The sequence below is a fragment of the Ursus americanus genome, chromosome 14 (assembly GCF_024610735.1).
Source record: "Ursus americanus isolate L20-20 chromosome 14, mUrsAme1.1.p, whole genome shotgun sequence".
NCBI classification, from domain to species: Eukaryota; Metazoa; Chordata; class Mammalia; order Carnivora; family Ursidae; genus Ursus; species Ursus americanus.
Window position 1 is genome coordinate 29,937,798 of NC_142140.1, and position 20,591 is coordinate 29,958,388.

General features: G+C 40.0%; 1 protein-coding gene and 1 pseudogene across 8 annotated transcripts in view; both read left to right on the top strand.

Annotated features, from left to right (window-relative positions):
• Positions 1-20,591, top strand: part of FHIT (fragile histidine triad diadenosine triphosphatase) — a 1,378,910-nt gene that overhangs the window by 697,646 nt on the left and 660,673 nt on the right. The window lies entirely within an intron of this gene.
• LOC148108928 (cytochrome c oxidase assembly protein COX20, mitochondrial pseudogene) overlaps positions 1-20,591 on the top strand; it is a 58,020-nt pseudogene that overhangs the window by 28,151 nt on the left and 9,278 nt on the right.

A 20,591-nucleotide genomic window follows, 5' to 3' on the forward strand; every position in this document is an offset into this window, starting at 1 on the left:
AGATCTGAAACCATAATACTCTTAGAAGAAAACATAGGGGATAAGCCCCTTGACATTGGTCCTGGCAATGTGTTTTTGTATTTGACACCAAACGTACAAACAAAAGAAAAAATCATGAAGCAGAACTACGTTAGACTAAAAAGCTTTTGTACAGCAAAGGAAATCACCAACAAAATGTAAAGGCAGCCTATAGAATGAGAGAAAATATTTGCAATTATATATCTGATAAGTTAATATTGAAAAGATATTAAAAACTCCTACAACTCAGTAGAAGAACTGACTAAAAAATGAGCAAAGGAACTGAATAGACATTTTTCTGAAGAAGGCATACACGTGGTCAATAGGTACATGAAAAGGTGCTTGACATCAGTAATTGTCAGGGAAATGCAAATCAAAACTGCAATGAGATATCACTTCACACCTGTCAGAATGGTTAAAATCAAAAAGACAAGTGACAACAAGTGTTGGTGAGGATGTGGAGAAAAGGGGACCCTTGTGCACCTGTTAGTGGGAATGTAAATTGGTCAGCCACCGTGGAAAAGACCATGCAAATTCCTCAAAAAATTTTTTAAAAGAGCCGTAGAATCCTACTTTTGGAAATCTATCCAAAGGAAATGAAGACAGGATCTCAAAGAAGTATCTATACACCTGTGTTTATTGCAGCATTATTTATAGTAACCAAGATATAGAACCAAGTTAAGTATTGGTCATTGGATAAGTGAATAAAGAAGTGTGGGGTGTATATATGTATCTATACGCAATGAAATATTGTTCAGCCATGAGGAAGGAGGAAAGGAGGAAATCATGTTATTTGAGACAACATGGATGGACCTGAGGGCATTATGCTAAGTGAAATAACTCTGAGAAAAACAAATAACTGTGTATTAGTTATATTTGTAATCTAACAAAGCCAAACTTTTAGAAACTGAAGTGAGAATGTTGATTACTAGGGCCTGGGATGGGGGAAAATAGATGTTGGTCCAAGAGTACACACTTCCAATTACAAGATGAATAAGTTGGACTCTGATGTACATTGTGGTGCTTATAGTTAATAATACTTCATTATGTATTTGGAAGTTGCTAAGAGTAGATCTTAAATGTTCTCATCACAAAAAAGAAATCGTTATTATATGAAGTGATGTGTTAGTTAAAGCTACGGTGGTAATAGTTTTGCAGTATGTATGTGTATCAAATTAACACATTTTATACATTAAACTCACACAGTGTTATATGCCAATTATATCTCAAAGCTGGAGCAAGGGGTGGTAAAAGACCATGGTCGTAGGAGACTGATAGATGCTCATTTGGTGCCTGATTATTTAATTTGCTGTGGGACCACAAGCAGATAACATAACTTCTTTGATATTATTTACTTCATCTGCTCATCTAAAATGAGGATAACAATTCTACCCAACTTCTAGGGTTGCTCACTGATTAAATGAGATGGGACATGCCATCAACCAGCTCAGTATTTGGGACACAGTAAATTCAACGCAGTGATGATGATAATGATGGTCATGATGATGATGATGTGTTGTGCTGGAAATAGAGCAAGGATTCAGTAGGTTTGGGCCAAATGAATGATTAATAGAGCTTTCCTTTTATTTTTTATTTTTTCTAAGTTAAGTGGCTCACAGGAAGCCCTCCTAAGGACATACAGAATTTTATAACTTAATGGAGTGTTTATTTATGGTTTGGATGTATTATATAATCACTTCCCTCTTATTGCAAATCTGCCCAGCTTCTCTCTGCCTAAATGACATCAGTATCCGTATTAAGAAAAATCCTTGCCTGGCTCCAACAGTCTTGCCCACATGTCTATCTAAGATTTATTGATGCCAGCTATTGATCAAGAGCATCAGTGATGGGTTTTTAAGGTAGATGTTCTCCTCAATTTGCTTGCCACTTTGAAAATTTTCAAGAAAGCTGTACTGAACTTGCGGTTTTAATGGATCTTATCTGTGAATTTGAGCCAGAGATGGATGTCATAAAATATATATATATATATATATATCAAGTAGGAAAGTACAAAATAGGAGGTACGTGTTAGATGGCCTACTTTATTTCTACTTGGAAAACAGTTTTTACTTTTCCTATAGTCTATGTGGTTTCATTCACAGCCTCTCATTCTGCAAAACAGATGAGGAGTTAAAAGAATCTCAGATTAAAAATCCTTTTCCTATACATCAGGGTAGTATCCTGTGAAGACGATTGGCTTTTTAAAATCCATACCCTCTAGGAAAATGAATACAATTTGAACTGTGTTAAGTTTAACATAAAATACTTCAAAAATGAAAATATACATCTTTCGGTTCAGATCTACGAAGATGAGAAAAATGCATGGATTAGAATGGACGCCATGAGGGCAGAGTTATTGGGTCTATTTTGTTCACTTCTGGGTTCCCAGAACCTTGGACAGTGCCTGCAGTAGAACAGATATAAAACGTAGACGTGTCAATTAGATTTTGGAATAGAAGTAACTCAATCTGGCATTTGCCTGTCTGTGTAAAGGAACCAAAAGAAGGCCTAGGCTTTCATGGGCCCACCCATGAAGCATTCGTCTTGCTACCTCACCTGTGGAAATGAAATGTTTACTTTGATATTTTAGCAGGCGTATGCACCATTCTTCATAAACCTAGTTGGTGGTAAAAAATTCATGTTTTTTTTTTTTAAATTACATCGTGAAGTACATAATTCCTCAATACTGTATCAACTCCCGGATCACATGGGGGACTGTGAAAAACTGCCTTGACATCACATCTGAATTTTTCATTTAAAAATCAACTCCAATAACACTGCGTCATTTATAAGTTAGAGTCTCTGGAAGTGTTGGTGGACGTATTTGCATACTTCATCCATTAGGAATGTTTTTAAAGGATTGCGAGTTTATGGCTGGCAGTTACTCACCACCGGGCTTTGGCCAAAGAGCGGTGTGCCCTGGACAGCCTATGTTTTAGCACCAGGCACAGAGGAAAACGTGCATGCTGACAGCTTGCCACTGGCACACACCATCATCCTTGCCACCGACTGATGGATCACGGGTGGTGTTGTGATGAGTTACGGCTGTCCTTTCGTGCCATTGATCCTGTCTGGCCAGTACAGTTGAGTCATGCACTGTGTATGTTACCCTTTTCATTGCAAGGACTACCATATTTCCCCCAGATGTATTTGCTTGGAGGCAATGTAAAACAAAGGGAAAAAGAAAACCTCTGAGCTGTGTTACAGATGAGAAAAACATTGTAACAAATGATACCTCTTTGCTTTGGTTTAACTATGAATGTTGTAGTTAGTAAAATGTTACTTCAAAACTGACAACCGCAGAGTGTAAAAACTATGATTGGGGGGTGGGTGGGAGTGGTTCAGAAATTTAGGGGAGATTTTTTATTTTAATGGGAGGGAGCATTTGACTGCAAAAATGTTTCAAAATAATTAACAGGCAAAATGCAGGAGTAAATTGAAGAGAAATTACTCTTTCTGATATCTCTTTGGGATGAAGCAAGCATTTATCTAGAGTAGCGCTAGTACAAGTCTGTCAAGGCATTAAAGAAAATGGCTTGAAAAGACAGTTTGAATTTATTATTAAAACCTGAAATGGAGACAAGGTAATGTACATCAGGCAGCATTTTCAGTGGCAGAGAAATGCAACAGTATTACTCCAGAGGTCCTCGTGGAAAACCAGGATGGCATGGTTATTTTCATTCTGGTGGGTCAAATTGATACACACCTGGAATTATCCCATTTGCACCACCCCCATCTCTCGCCCCACAGGCTGGAGGAGGAGGAAAGAAAGAATGTCTGAAAGGCAAAGACCTAATCATAGGGACCTTTGGTTCTTGCTGAGGATTTAATTTGCTCATTCTTTCAAAGTGACTATAGCATAGAGATGTTCTTTGAGACTTTGCCATCGGTAGAGATTTGGAAGAATAAATATTCAAATGCTGAGGGCTGGACAGTGGGATGCAAATTTGAAAGATTCCCAAAGGGAAGAGCAAATGTTGAGAGAAATAGTGGTTGCGGATGAGGTGGCCAGTAACCAACAGCTGCCAGGGGTGACAGTCTTCCAGCAAGTGTTTTGATCTCTCTTGATCTTATAAGTAAAAAACAAATGTCAAACATGTTTGTTTGTTTTTTTTAATCACCAAAAATAAATGATATGTAAAGTGATGTTGGTAGGTGACAAAATCCAGGAAGGCATGTTGTCTTGTGTGACAACACATTAACTTTGTTATTTTGGTAAGTTCCACTCCAAAAGACCTGTGTGAGTTTTATGTACTAGGAGCCCTTGTTCTTCCAAAGACATTTCATAAGGATCCCATGACGCTTCTCAATTGCTTGCTGTGAAAATTAGAAGTTACCTTCATTTGACAAGTGACCTCTGGTTGTCTCCTGCTTATCGAGTATTGATAGGCCATCTTCAGAGGCTTTTAAAAGAGTCTCTGTTTAGATAAAAATTCCATAGGTATTTGGCCACTATCTTACTTTGTACTCAGTTTTTATCATTATTCCATCAGCACATTGCAGGTAATTTATATGGGTTATCTAGATAGTACCCTATTGACCTATTTTATCATAGATAGCCCATATATATTATATGCCAACATGGATACATGTTCGTACACATTTTCACCCACTCTTTCCTTTTCTTGAGTGATTGTAATAAGTCTCCTGAGTTTCCTCTGTTACCTAGGTTAGGTTCAACCCTCAGTCACTGGGTACATGCAATGTGCCAGCAGCTCAGTTCAGCTCTGAGGATTAAAAATGAGGCCCTTGCCTTCAAGGAACTTCAGGGCAGTGGGGCAAACAGAGGTATAAATAGTGTTTTATTTCCTCCCTAATAAAAGTAGGCAAGGGGTGAGGGGTACGCACATTAACGCCACAGTTAATTTTATTTCAGGCCGGTCACGAAAGCTGGCAAGAGAAGATTGAGTTGGCATTAGAGACTCAGGAAGTGCTCACTGCAAGGGCCAGTTTGCAGGGCGTTTTGGGCAGAAGGAAGGATGTCAGCAAAGACACTTGGTGGGAGTGGAGTGCTTAGGAGACGGAGACTAGTGACTTTGGTGTGACAGCTGTGCCCCTGGCTAGGTGTGTGGCCGCAGACAGGATATTTTACTTTGTTGAGGCTTCTTCCTTCACTCGCAAAATAATAAGTCATTTACAACAACTAAAATATATACCAAAAACATAGCTGTTGGCTCATTTTTAAGAAAGTGTGTGTGGGAAGTGGGGGAATGAGCTGGCGAGAGCCCGTGGCAAAAGGCGGGCCTGTCTGGCAGGCGGGGAGCGCCGGCGTGCCATGCCAGGGCGTTCTGAAGCAACTCAGTAGTTAAGGGTGGGCCTGCAGAGGTCTGTGAGTTGAGAGAGCTTCCGCCCTTCTGTAATTTGTTTTTCATCACCTTGTTGGGAAAAGTTAAAATACTAAATTATCAAGCCTATATCATAAAAGGAAATTATGAAGCCAAGAATGTTGGATGCAGGGGTGGAAGGAAGTGAATGGAGATATAGATAGAGTATAGATATAGATCTCTTTTTTTGGGGGGGGGGTAAGTATATTCAGGAAAACCAAGGCTGAGACAAAGGTGCAATCGTACTTTAAAGTAATCAAGGATTATCGCTGCCAAAAACTCACTGCCCTTGAAACTATTGGCTCCATCTCAAAGGATGAAAACTTCTGGAAGTGGTAGAAAGAGATCTTTGATCAGGAGAGCACATCAAGCCTTTTATGGATGTAATCCCCACAATGTTCAGTAAAAGCTTCGCGTTGTCAAAGAGCCGGTGACTATTACGTAAACTTGATGGAGGTAAGTGAAGGAAACAGAAACAGGAAAAAAAAAAAAAAAAAAAAACAGATGAGATACAGAAAAATACGGTGAAGAAGAGTAAAGTGCTCTGTTTGGGGAGATAATGATGTAAAAGAATATAATGCAATCTTTTCAGTTAATGTGGTTTGTAAAAATCACAGTGCAGGAAGGCAGCTTAAGGGAGGGGAATATCAAAAGCAGCCTGTTAAGACAGCCACGAGAAAGCACAGCAAAATGAGGTCCAGTCTGTAAGAATGGGGTTTACTCGGAGGCAAGAGTACCAAGTAGGAGGCGTGCTATATTTAGAATTTGTGAGGTGGAAACAAGAAAATAGATTTCTGGGGCGCCTGGGTGGCACAGCGGTTGAGCATCTGCCTTCGGCTCAGGGCCTGATCCCGGCGTTATGGGGTCGAGCCCCACATCAGGCTCCTCCTCTGTGAGCCTGCTTCTTCCTCTCCCACTCCCCCTGCTTGTCTTCCCTCTCTCGCTGGCTGTCTCTATCTCTGTCAAATAAATAAATAAAATCTTAAAAAAAAAAAAGAAAAGAAAAGAAAATAGATTTCTATATTAAACTCCACCCACTCCTCCTTTCTGAGCGGGAGAAGGAACATTCGTTCAGAAAATGGCTTCTGTGTTTCAGCTAGGGGACCTAGTGCTCATAAGCAGCAAAAAATCATTTTTAGACACCTGGGTAAACTGGTGACTTCTGTATCCGTGGGATGCAGCACTAGCGTTGTACTCTGCCTGTTTATACCGCAAACCTGCGCGGGGGCGGGGCGTGCGCTCTGCTCCTTGTCTCACGTTGGTGCCCAGGGTGAGGCTTAGTGCCTACCTGGAGCACGTTCTTCTCAGGTCCTCAGAAGCTCCAAGGGGGACAAAGCACAAACCTCTTCAGGCATAGGCTTAGAAAGGTTCACTGTCTTCCTTTCCTGCTGTGTGCAAGTCACGTGACCAAGTCTAACATCAAAGGCAAAGGGAGGGATTCTTCTGCGATGCTGGGGAAAGGAAGGGTATGTTTGCTCAATAGTAACCTACTTTTTCTCCCTTAGCCTCTTGGGGCCTCTATTTCCATACCTGTACAATGGGTATAATAATGGTTACCTTAATAGTGGGGATCTTATGTATGAAATCACACTTAAGTGTTTTCAACAAACAGTAACGTTTTTATCCTCTTCTTGACCATCTCATGCTCATACCCAGCACATCTGTCTGTGGGTTCTCTCTAGCCCTCCCCACTACCCTGGGAACATTACCACAGTATTATCCATCCCATTAACAGAATCCCCCACTGGAGATGCTCTTGTTGGACCTCGCTTGTTCTCTCTGCTAGGTCTGTCTGGCAAAGCCCCTTAGAAGCTTCCCTTCTCTTATTTCTGCATTCCCTGTTGGACCTGACGTTGTTACACCTGTTTGTGAAAGTTCTCCTGACTCCCTACCTCCTTCCTGCTTGTGTTTCTTTTCATTCTGTCTGCATATTCTGTTCCTCCTGCTCTCTGAGACTCCCTTCCTCCTCACATGTTGACTAGAACATATCTACTTTTAGAGATTTTTTTTCTTTTTCTGATTCTCTGACAATGATGGTTGGAAGAAATCAGTGAAAGCTTTTTAAGCCTCTTAAAAGAAGGTATTTATAAAATTTTAAACCGATGCCTTCTGGTTTATTTGTCATAAATTAGAACCAGAATATTTTTGAATGTTTGGCAGAAAACAAAGTTGTGTCACTGTTGGGTGCTCAGAGTAAGAGCCTGCTGGGTTTATGAGAGACACCATCTCTAGACCTCAGGGCTGTCATCTCTTTGGCAACATGGTTTGAAGTTTCCCCATTTTATAGAGAGATTTTCAGCTGCAGAAGGAAAAAAAAAAAAGATTTTCAACCCTTTACACCTTTGGGGTAAATGAACTAACAGAAAATTGTCAGGTGTATCCAATTACTTAATTACAAAAATATTCTGTTGGTATTGCCCTCTCTGGATTGCATGTGATGAGGAGTTGAATCAGCCTCCCTCCTCCCATGGGAAAATCGTAATGATCCCAAAGAAGATCTGATTTCAGTAGCAGCCCATGTGTCCCAAGCGGCCCATGTGCTCATTATGAGTAACCCCCGCATGTAGGGGCATCTTTGCTTCATTTGGTTTTTTAGGTGAGATGAAACTTACCTGTCACGTTTACCACTTCTGCTATCTTCTCTGTCCTCCTCCTCTCCTATCAAATGCCCGTTGAACTGCTTCTCAGTTTCTTCATTATTTATCATGGATTTGGTAGCCAGCATTCAGGATGACAAGGATAAGCAAGCAGTGTTGTTGACATTCTCCAATATTTTACAAGCTGAATGGAGACTCCTACCAAGATCTGATGAACTTATCATGCAAGACGTTGGTCATGGTCACCCTGTGGGTTCAGTAATTGGGTAGAGAAAGAAGAACAGGAGGCCTTGGTAAGGTTTCCAGCCTGGTTAGCAAGGAAACTCGTTCTGTTGCTGGTGTCATTCCACCGTCAGTTGCCTTTTGTAAGACCTACACATACGTAAATATGTAGATTTTGAAATAGGATTTTGATAAATTAGGAAAAAACCTGGATCAGTAGTAATAAGGGTCTAAATTCCATTGGCAATAGAAAAGAGGGTTGAAGGTGAATTAATTGTTAAAAGCCATCAGGTTTTGGCCAGTTGTTTGTTCTAATCATAGAAAGGGAAGAGAGTGGATTTCCTAGTGATGCCTATAGATTAAATGCTGGGAAAATAGAAATGCCATGAATAGGACTGGCCCAGTTAGAAGGAGGGGGTACTTTGAGCATAAGGTAGAGGGGGCAAAAACAAGGTAGATTTTGGGCCCATCAAATAGGAGTTTGGTGTTCACATGGAATGGGCCATGAAGCAATAGGAAAAATAGGACATGGATTTAAGTGGGAAGAGGAATGGCGAGATCTAGAGAGAAGCACATACAGATGCTTATTAAAGTGACTCAAACAGACATAATCACTTTGAGAGGCCGGAGACAAAAGGAAAACAGCATACACTGAAGTGTAAGGTGAGGACAACAGAGCCAGAGAAGGCTGTGGAAGGCAGTGGGGCATAGGGAAGTGGTATATTACATTTCTGTTGCCAGGTAACAAATGGCCAGAAACCTAGTAAGGTAGTCCCCTTATCCGCAGTTTTACCTGACATGGTTTTAGTTCCCATAGTCAACCATGGTCTGGAAGCAGATTATCCTCCTCCTGTCATATTAGCTGAAGGTTACTAGTAGCCTAACACTGTGTCACAATGCCTATGATAGTCCCCTCACTTCATCTCATCACATAGGCATTTTATCCTCTCATACCATCCCAAGAAGGGTGAATACATTACAGTGTAATTAGAGAGAGAGAGAGAGAGAGAGAGCACTTTCACATAACTTTAGCTACAATATATTATAATAATTATTACTATGCTTAATTTATAAGTTAAACTTTATTATAGGTATGTTATATATAGGAAAAATAGCATATATAGGGTAGAGTACTCTCTGAAGTTTCAAGCATCCACTGAAGGTCTTGGAACATATCACCCATGGGTAAGAGGAGGCTATTGTAGCTTAAAAAACCCAAGTTTGCTATCTCCATTTCCTTGGGCTGGAACCTGGCATGTATTACCTGGGTTCTCTGCTAAGTACTGCTTAAGGTTGACATCAAACTATCAGCTGTCTGTGTTCTTATCTAGGAGCATGACAAGGGAAAGATCAACTTCTAAACTCCCTCCTGTTGGCATAATTTATTTCCTTGTGATTGTAGGATTGACTTCCACAACATTTTGTTAGCTGTTGGACAGTGACCATTTTAACTCCTAGAAGATGTGCTCAGGTCTTTGCCACATGACTTCCTCCGTAAGCCTTCTCACAACCTGGTAACTTACTTTGACTTGGGTTCCAGCAGAATTTCTTTTAGGTTTTGAGCTGGTTCTGTCTGGAAAGGCCAAGTTTCTTTTAAGAGCTCAACTGGTTAGGTAAGGCCCACCCGAGATAACCTCCCCTTTGATTAACTCAAAGTCACCTGATTGGGCGGGGCAGAAGGTGGTTCTTAATGACACCTATGAGATCCCTCTTTGTCATATAACATAACCTAATCACGGGAGTGAACTCTATCATGTCAAAGTCCTGCCCAGGATTAAGAGGAAGGAATTAGATAAGTATATCCACCAGGTGTGGAAATCTTGGGGGGCATCGCAGAAGTCTCCTTACCACATTGGTGGAGAGAAGAGTCTAGCAGAGCAATTTCAGTTTGGATACACTACTGAGCACCAGGACATGTAGATGTGAGGAATAAAGTCCCTTGTTGCTAGAAGTCAAATTCTACTGGCAGGCAGAGCCTACAGAGGAGAAAGTTGGGATAATGGAATGGTGAAAAATTTGTAATGTTCTTGATGGGAGGATGGTGATGGATAAAAAGGGAATGTTGGATTTAGGCGTTAGGCTATTATCATGCTCTGGGCAAGATGGTGGGGGCTAGAGTCAGATTTGGAGTGGCAGAGGAATGAATGATCATGAACAAGTAAGTAATAGGTGAACGTGTAGCCGAGTCTTAAAATGTTTATCAACGAGGGGAAGGACAGAGATTTTAACAGGGAGTTAATGAAGTAGAGGGCCATTCATCAGTTGTAGGTTTTAGAATGGTTGAGACCTTAGGATGTTTGTAGCGGTGGGGAAAGATTCAGTGGTAAGGAGAAAATTAACATGATGTCCTTCCTCCCCATTTAAATTCTACCAGCACATTAGGAAACTTCAGACAGATCTTTTCCTTCTCTCGTTATTTAACCATTACAGAGCACTTACTGTGTGCCCAGAGTATTTTGGAAGCATTTGGCAAGTACTGACTCATCTAATTTTTTACCACCATCATGGGTACTATCTCCTCTTCATCATGGGAATCTGAGGCACTGAAAGACTAATTCCTTGTCCAAGGTCAATGAGCTTGACAGACTCAGGAAGCTTGACTCTGGAGACCACACTCTTAACCACTGCACCATTGCAAGCACTCTTCTGCACGAGTCTGTTGGTCTATATTTGTATGAGGTCTTAGGACACCCTGGCATTGTTACTGCTGTATGGGGAAACATGCTATGTACAGATTCCCCAGCCAGATAGTAAGCCCCTCGAAGGCACAGAACATGACTCTGCACACTGCCTTGCCTTCCTGGTGGCATTTTAAACATAATAGATGTCAATAAATATGTATTGATTTGATTTAAGCTAGGATCCTATCATTTACTTTATTTCTTCATTTCCTTTAATCTCTATTGATTATAAAATTAATGGGGTGGTGTGTAATTTGGATTTAACTACTTAGCCTGTAACTATAATTTTATGACTTCGAACATCATGATAAATCTGTGACCTCTTTGAGGACTTTCTTGCTTTATTAAATAGATTTCACCTAATTAAAAAAAAAGGAATGAATATATTATAATTCTGAGAACTATTTTCAGTAAGAGAAAAGATGATTGCCTGTTGGCTCTTGGGTTGTGTTTGAATCTTGGAGCTCTGGAGCCACAGAGTGGGATGTGACTGAACCTTGGAGAGGAGGCTCATTCATCCTTGGCTGAGGTCTTGACATTATTTTATCCTCTTTGTAGTATTTTCTTGTCTGCCGGTAAGGAATTAAACAAAAGAGTTGCTTTTCTATTATTGTCAACCACTATTTGTAATTGAGCTGAATGACCATGTTCGTCTACATGCTTAGCCCTATATTCACCTTCACTGCAGGACAGTATTTTCCATCCCCGGGTTTATGTGGGTGCTTCAGATAGCTGCCCTTGGCCCTGAGAGAGACGTGGGAAGGTCATTCTGACTTTATCCGTGTGCTTCTGCGACCCAGGCAGGCAAATGCAGCGAGGTGGCTTCATCCTGGCCCACCTTTATCTGAGAACATCCTCTACTTTGCCCCTTGCCTATTACAAAATATTTGCTCTGATGTTAGAGGGAAGACAGGATTAAAATTGCTTTTTGATTTATTTATGAATGCAAAAGGTGATTACTAATGAAAACTTCAGAACCCGTGGATCAGTTATTTTTGATCACCTAGATGCACTGCAAATAAAGAAAAGCAAACCTCACTGCTGGAGATGACGCTCACCAGGCAAGTGGGGTTTTATGGCATTTTTTTTTTTTCCAGAATGGTGCATAGAAAGCTACTTCTCTGTGTTCTTCTTCAAAGCACTCGTACATGAAGTAAGCATCAAGATATTTAGCTCCTGCTGACTGTGCAGCTACATTTGATCAACAAAGAGAAGAAGGCTGATTTCATTTTTCTCCTATGTATTTGGGACATATTTGTGCTTGAGTGTTGTGTATGTGCAGATGGACAGATATGCACATGTTAGTGCATCAGAGAACAAGAGATTATGACTGATGTGAAACCAAAGTTTCAGGATGTAGATGGTTAAAGATGACCGGATGGGACAGTCGAGTGATGAGTTTCTAACAAGCTTCGCAAGCTCTTCAGGGAATATTTTTTGTGGGCACCGGGGTGGTTCAGTCAGTTAAGTGTCTGCCTTCGGCTCAGGTCATGCTCCTGGGGTCCTGGGATCGAGCCCACATTGAGCTCCCTGCTCAGCGGGGAGCCTGCTTCTCCCTGTCTCTCTTCTGGTCCTCCTGCTTGTGCTCTCTCTCTCCCTGAATCTTTAAAAAATAAAAATTAAAAAAATTTTAAAAAATACTTTTTGTTTCCCTTTGTTCTCTTTGTGAGATAGTATTTATCTTCCTGCATCTGAAAGCTGTGCGATTCCTGCAGATTCATTTTCTAATATTTTCCAGTATCAACCAATCTTTTCCCCACCATGTCCTGTATTGAGAGACTAATGATTAAGAGAACTGACCTTGCATTCAAATCTTGGCTTACAGCTGTGTGACTTTGGCCAAGTGGCCTAACCTCTTTGTGCTTCAATGTTCTCTTCAGGAAGATAGGACTATAAAATTGTAATTATGCTTCTAGGGTTATTATAGGATTAAAGGAGTTACTGTTTTCAGAGTGTTTAGCATAGAAGCCTGGTATACAAATGATTCCATACAAGTGTTGGCTCTTACTGCTATAGTTATTGTAATATGATTATAACCTAAGAGGAGGGGCACCTGGGGGGCTCAGTCAGTTAAGCGGCTGCCTTCAGCTTAGGTCGTGATCTTGGGGTCCTGGGATCAAGCCCCGCATCAGGCCCCCTGCTCAGCAGGAGTCTGCTTCTCCCTCTCCCTCTATCTCTGCTCCTGCTCTCTCTCTTTCTCTCTCTCTCTCTCTCAAATAAATAAAATCTTTAAAAACAAAAGAAAACCTAAGAGGAAAAGCAGGGAGGAGTATAATGTGAATGTCTACATCGCCAATTTATTTTAGTATCTATTTTACTTTTTGGAAAGAATGAGGAGAAAAGGACAGGGGAAATTATTTTCTTATGATATTAGGGAAATTATACTTAAAAAGGGACATAGTTATTCAGTTATAAGAAGTTAACTATGGGCTTTTAGTTTTCCCAACTTGCCCGTGAAAACCGACGGGAGTGTGGGACTGATACGCTGATGGTCAGCTTAGCTGCAGCAGCCCTCCTATGAGAGGCAGGAATAGATAAGTTTTAATTAATATTTGCACCATTGCCTTAAAGATTTGAGGCCTATTTTATACAGTAAGTTAAAGCACATAAGAAATCAGGAAAGTTGGATCTTAATCTTTAGGGATTATCAAGTGGAAACGTGTTCCTAAACACCTAGATTAGGCTGTTCTGGTAACACATCATTTCTATGAAGTTCATAATATCCCATACTTATAAATCAGAGAAAAACACTACTTTTCCTATTTTCTCTGGGTGCGTAATAAGCACGCTTTAGACAGTCTGATGAGAGAGAGAGTTGGCACTGTTCCTCATGCTCTGTGTTTAGTTAGCTGTATTGGTAATGATGTTTTATGTCATAGGCAGATAACCCAATGCAGAAAGTTTAACCATAAAGGAGTTTATTGGTTTGGATCATTGAAAGTATGGGCTTTAGGATGGGTTGATCCAGCAGCTGTATGAAGTCACCATGAACCTGGGTTCTCTGTGTCTCTGCTGTGCCACCTGTGGTGTTTGCCTCATTTCAGGCTGGCTTGTCTCCTAATCATGGGATGCCTGTTGGGGGCAACTGAGGCTACATGTTTCCTTGTGTAAGTTTAGCAGAATGAGGGTTGTTAACCCACTTTATTCCACTCTAAGATTTCTTCTTTATAGTAAAGATGAGGCATGATAATGACACTACCCTAGGAGAGTAAGTAGATCATTTTAGTGTTAGATCTCATTCCAGGAGACAAAAGAGAGGGCATCACACAATATTTGTATTAAAATTGGGCTGGATCTGCTGGGACTGACAGTCCTGACTTTGATTCTTATCAGCCACGTTGAGGAATTTGGATTGTATCCTTTGCTTGGTGGAAAATCATGGAAAAGCTTCAATATGTTAAATTACATGATGGGATTGGGACTTTCATTGTTTAAAAAAAAAAAAAAAGGCACCCAGGCTGCTGTTTGGGGAAAAGATGAGAGGATAACACTAGTGTGTTCTGGAGACGTGAATCCTTCTCTCTGTTATGAGAGAAAGCCATTTCTATGTCTAACACCTCACCAGGGAAAGACATGCCAGTTTCAGTCTTAGTTATTGCAATTGTCTTTTAAATTGCCCTTGAGTTTATGCAAATCACAATTGATTGTCCTTCAGCAATAGCAACAACAAAAAATTAGAATGTTGTAAAGAACGAATATTGATTCTTTTAGATATTTAAAATGGGATAAGATGTGAGAAGAGCTTCGAAAACCATAGGGCAGTTAGGAAAGGGAGCAGCTTTAGAGGATGTGTTCTGTGTGGGGACACACAGACACCTTACCTGAACACTGCTTGATCCCAAGCATCGCAGTGCTGGCTTACAAAATTGATTCTTTTGCAAAACCACTCAGAGTTAACAAATCCATTGCCTGTTCTCTCCTCATATGCCAGGCTTCCGCATGTACTCACTGGGATATTTTCACACTGCCAGTGTTTGGACTCTGGGACATATAATAAAGAATGAGAACTACTGAAAACCAGAAAACTTGTTGTATTTGGACACTCAAATCAAAGAAATGTGATGCCACATATAAGCAAGGTTAGGAGGCTGAGATTTCGATGGGCAAGTCTGATAATAGGTCAGAAATTTGAAAATGCAGATTTGAAGGGGTCAAAATAGGCCCTTGTGCTGCCTAAAAACTTTGCAGCCACGCCTGTTAGTGCACCCTTTAAAAGGGATCTCTGATATCTTACCTTACTGCTCCAGCCTGAAAGCACCTTACCAGTAAGGTGTTCTGCCACGGCCTCTGAACTGGTCCCTCTGCTTCCTCTGGGATTCTGACACCCATGGTGAACAGGAGCGGTGCTTCCCTGATTCTTAGGGGGAAACAATTTAACAGAATGTCCTCCAATTCTAGTTATTCAACCTTAATATCCTAAAACTATTGGGTAATAGCTCCCAAATAAGCAAGACGTAGCAAATTGATATCAATAGGAAAATAGAGAAAGTTAAGTCGAAAAAACCTGATTTATCCGGACTGTGTCTGGTATTTTATGATAATAGTGCTTTGATAGTAATAAATAACATTGTGAGTTAATGATACTGGAAAATAAATACTGTAACCCCTCTATAAGAATAAATAGAATAATATAAAAATAAATAAAATAATGCTTTATTACATAATTACATATATTTGTATCATGATTTTCTCCTTAAGTTGAAACATTTCCAGTTCACAGGATGAAATTGAATATCACTATTTAATAGTGTTTTGCAAAAATAATTAAAATTTCTGGGTTTTACCATCTGAAGCTATCTGAAAACATCTATGCTCCTGCATCTGAACCCACTTATGCTACAATGTTTATTGATTGAACTGAACTTCAGTCAATAAGTGAGTGAATCTAGGAGCCAGAAGCAGCCTTTTCGAGGATGGGATTCAGAATCCAGAGAGGGAATGAGGCTAGATATAGTAAATCAGTGAAACCAGACCAAACCTGGCAGCTAAACAGTAGAAGTAGAGCAAAACAGAATGTGGAGTTAAAGCAGCAGAAGTCAAAAGCCATAAAGCAAAGATAGATTGAGGTGGTAGAAACAAATGGGTCCCAAACCACCGAGCAATATTTCCTAAATGCCGATGAAAGAAAGCAGTTTTTCTAGCCATCTCATCAAAACTGTCATTGGTCAAAGCTTTATTCTCCCTTTGGAAAGAAAAAAAAAAAGAAAGAAAAAAAAAGAGGAGGGGAGCTAGGGAGAGGGAGAAATCTTAGTTCTTTATGGAGGTAATTGTGATGGCAGGAGAGCAGGAAAGAGAGAAGAGGAAGATAGAGCTTCCAAAGCAAGAGGGGCAAGGAAGAGAGATGGTGGTGATAAAGCACAGGATGGGGGAATGAATCCTCATGTGCAAAGCAGGGCAGTATAAGACAACTTGGAAACAAAGATGTGTTAAAGCACATGTTCCTCAGGGACGCCTGGGTGGCTCAGTCAGTTAAGGGGCTGCTCAGGTCATGATCCCAGGGTCCTGGGATCAAGTCCTGCATCGGGCTCCATGCTCAGTGGGGAGCCTCTTTCTCCCTCTGCCTGCTGCTCCCCCATTTGTGCTTGTGCGCTCTCTCTCTTTCTCTCTGAAATAGATAAATAAAATCTTTAAAGCATATGTTCCCCTGAACAGAACTTCAGTGTATATGCAAATTCAAATGCAACCAATAACCAGGTTAAAAAAAAAAAAGTATAACCCGACAGACCAGTATTTAAGCCACTTAAATGCCGAGATCCTTGTAAGAAATGTTTTTTAAAAAAGTCAACCAGGTGAAGTGGGCAATGAATGTGGATGGGCAATTACAGAACAAAAAAATTCAAATGACCAGTATAAAAGGAAGGGATTAATCTCAGAATTGCCAAGTCAAATAACAAGATTTTTACCCACAAATTGGGCAAAACTAAAAAAATATACAACAGGTTAGTTAGAATGCAGAGCAATGTTGGGGGCAGTATACATTGCTTAGCAGTTTGGCCATATCATTTTGAATTAAAAATATACCTTTGACACAACAGTCTAATCTTTATAAATTTATTCTATATAAAAAATTACAAGATTATTCATTGCAACATTGTCCATAGTGGCAAAAATTTGAACAAAATGAATTTTTATCAATAGGAGATGAGTTGAATAGACTGTGATATGTCTGTACTATAGATTATTAGATTAAAATGAGAATATATATTTGATGTGGAGGACTGCACATGATATATTATAAAATTAGCAAAGGAAGTTACAGGTAATGTGTAAAGCATGATGCCTTTTCTTCTTCTTCTTCTTCTTCTTTTTTTTTTTTTTTAACTCTGGTTAAACCAAAACCAAACCCTTATATTTGTGATTATGGGTAATAGTTAGGCACAGTGAAAAACATATCAGACTGGAAGTTAACATTGAAAGTGGTCTGAGAAGAAAGAATAAAAGCCAAAAAAAAAAAGAAAAGAAAAGCAAGATTCAGAATTCTCTAAACCACTTTATCCCAAACCTTTATATCTATACATTTCCAAGGATTAGAAGGTAATATAATAGACTTTTGAGGTTAGTAGTGGAATTATGGGTGGTTTTAATTATCTTGTTACTTATTTTTTATATTTTTAATAAAATGGGATGAATTCTATAATTGGAAAAAATCAAATTTATTTCAAAACTAAGGGGAAAATGTTAATGCTTATTATCTCGATCTTACCCATAAGAAAACTGACCCTCACTGGTAACTGTACCTCTCCAGGGCTCCAGATCGTACACAGTGGAGATATGATTAGGTTTCACCAAAATGACAGAAAATTATAGACCAATATGGAAAGACAATTACAAGTAAGAAATCAGAGAAGGAACAATTTCAGCAAAAAATATTGAAGGAAAAAACAAACCACAAATGTGCTAATGGAACTGTCAGCCACCAGGAAAAGCCCACCTCACCCCCATCACCTTCAGACCACAGCTGAGAATTAACTCAGGTTAGAAACAAGGTGGTGTTTGATGACCTTGATCTATAACAGAGTGAGAAAAATTTCAGGAATGTAAAAACCAAAGATTTTATTTGGGGGCTCAAAATGGTGGTGGAGGAGGGGGGGTGAGGCACAGAGGCTGTGCTGTTTCTTGCCCCTGTTTCACATTTGGCAAATTAGGAAAGGCAGTGAATTAGGGAAGTTCGCATTATGGCTGAGACAAGATGAGGATCTGAGCTAATGCTGCTTCACAGTTATTAAATCATTTAACCCTCACGACAATTTGATGAGGTAGGCACCATTAGCTCCACTGTGCACACGAGGGAATGGTGTGGAGCAAAATGTACTAACTTGTCCAAGATGACCTGGCTAGTAAGCGGTGGATGTGAGATTTGTGGTTGGGCTGCTTGACTCCGGGGCACGTGATCTGAAGGGCTGTGCTCTGCTGTTGCTGGTTAAGAAGTGACTATCGAAACCATTCAGGCCACTTTGGACTCATACTTTCCATTGGGATTAAAGGAGATAGAATAAATTTACTTCTAAGACCTTATAGTTGGAGGGGCACCTAGGTGCTCACTTGGTTAAGCCCCCAACTCTTGATTTCAGCTCAGGTCAAGATCTCAGGATCATCAGATTGAGCCCTGACTCAGGCTCCACACTCAGCATGGAGTCTGCTTCTCTTTCTCTTTCTCTCTCCTTCGGTCTTTCCCCCCTGTTTGAGCATTCTCCCTTTCTCCCTCTTGCTCTCTAATAAATAAATCTTAAAAAACAAAACAAAACAAAACAAAACAAAACAAACAAAAAAACCTTGTATATGTTTCAGAGCCTTTTTGTGTGTATACAAATCTAAAGATGTACGGATCTGAATTTTGGCTGTTAGTTTTACAAAATTTAGATGACCATATGCTATATGTCCAGCAACTTACTCTCTTGAACTTGGTCTATCACAGACCACTTTCTCTGTCAGTAGATATGGATCTTCTTCAGTATTTGTCACTGCTGTGTAGTATTCCATCATGTGCACTTGCTGATGGAGTTACCTCTTGTTGGACTAAGCAAATAGAAACAAAGAAGGAATTCATTTCTGCCTCCAACTGTACCACCTGCCAGAAAAGGAGGGTTAATTAGCTGACTTTTAATTACAAGAATAATTTGAGGTCCAGTTGAAATCTCAGTTGAAAATTTAAGGTTCAGTACCATTTAAGAGAAGTAAAAAGTATACCCTGATAACTGTGCTAATAGCCTGTGTATATGTGTGTATGTATTTAATAGGGGATATATATTAATATAAGATGACATTACATAAAATGCATATCATATAATTTTATAACCTAATGTGCTAATAGTTTAATATATATTTAAAACAAATAAATCTTCTCTTGATGCTTCTTCATTTTTGATTTTTGCAGTTTTGCTTTATTTAAGGTGAGATAGAGGAGGGTTTTGGGTGCATTCTGTCACCGGAATGCTGTTTCGTCTTTCAGCTAAGATCACAAAATGTAGTGATTAATTTAATGCACACAGGTTAGCAGCCTTTTATAATATTAATTGCAACCAGAGGCCCATTTGTGCCCCATAAAATACAAGCCTGCCTGCTTTATTTATTGAACAAATGTACATCTTAGGCACTCGTTAGCCATTGTAGAAGATGCTGGTGTATTTGAAGCTTTGAGTGACTCACGGGGAGTTCATAAAATACTCCGTAGGTTTTGGTGATGTTTGAGACCTTGTGGAAGGAGACTGACATGGAAATGAAGTCAACTTCACAGACCTCTGGGATCCGTTACAGCCCGAGATGCTCTTAACACATAATTAGCCAGGGCTGTTAATCACATTTAACAGGTGTTGAGAAATGAACTGAGACAAGGTATCTGCTGTGACCACTTTCTTCTCTGCTTTGGTTAGGGGACCTACTGCCGTCGGAACCCACCCCCATCCCACGCACACGCTCTGAAATGTGACTCTGCATTGTATTTTCTCCATGTTGTCATCGGTCTCTTGATTGTTGAGAATGGTGACATTCACAATAAAAAACCCACAAGGAATCTGTCTGAAGGTCCCCAGGAGAGCTCTTAATGAATGCGTGCTCCTTGGCTTTATTCTATTTTCTTTGCCTCTTTTCTCATTCAAGCCTGTATCTGATTTGTCTGTCGGTTATTGAGAGACAAATCCAAACTTCTGTGAATGGCAGGTAACTCCATCTCAGCAAATGGGCTGCTTCTGTCTCTGGGGTCAGAAAGTGTCAGACCAAAAGCGACCCATTTCCTCCTTTTACACGTGTCCTCACTGCTTCAATAGTGTAAGAGTGAAAACCTCTGTGCCGAGTCTCCTTTCAGCTCTTTTCGTGAATCCAGTCTCCTGGAACAAAATGGAAATAATACAGATAAAACATACCTTTTTATACCACTAACCCTCCTCCTGGTCCCTCCTCCCCTCCCCTCCCCTGGCAAACAGTTTGTGCTAATTCTTCCAAACTTCTGAAAGAAAGGCAATTGCTTGCCAGAAAAATGTTCTGTAGAAAACATAAAGCATTGCTAAATTGGAATTTTTTTTTCTTTGCTTTTGTTTTTAGTTACTGGAGCCATACTGTGGAGCTGCAACTTATCCAGTGAATAGTTTGTCTTTTATATTCATATCTTTAAAATTATTTTATTCTTTTTCACTAGCATTGCATTTCAGACTACAGGTATACCCGAATTTATTTAGCCATTGCCCTGTTGACGAGCTGATGGCTGTTTCTAGGTTTTCACGTTCACAGCTAGACTGGTCACTCAGCCAAAGCCA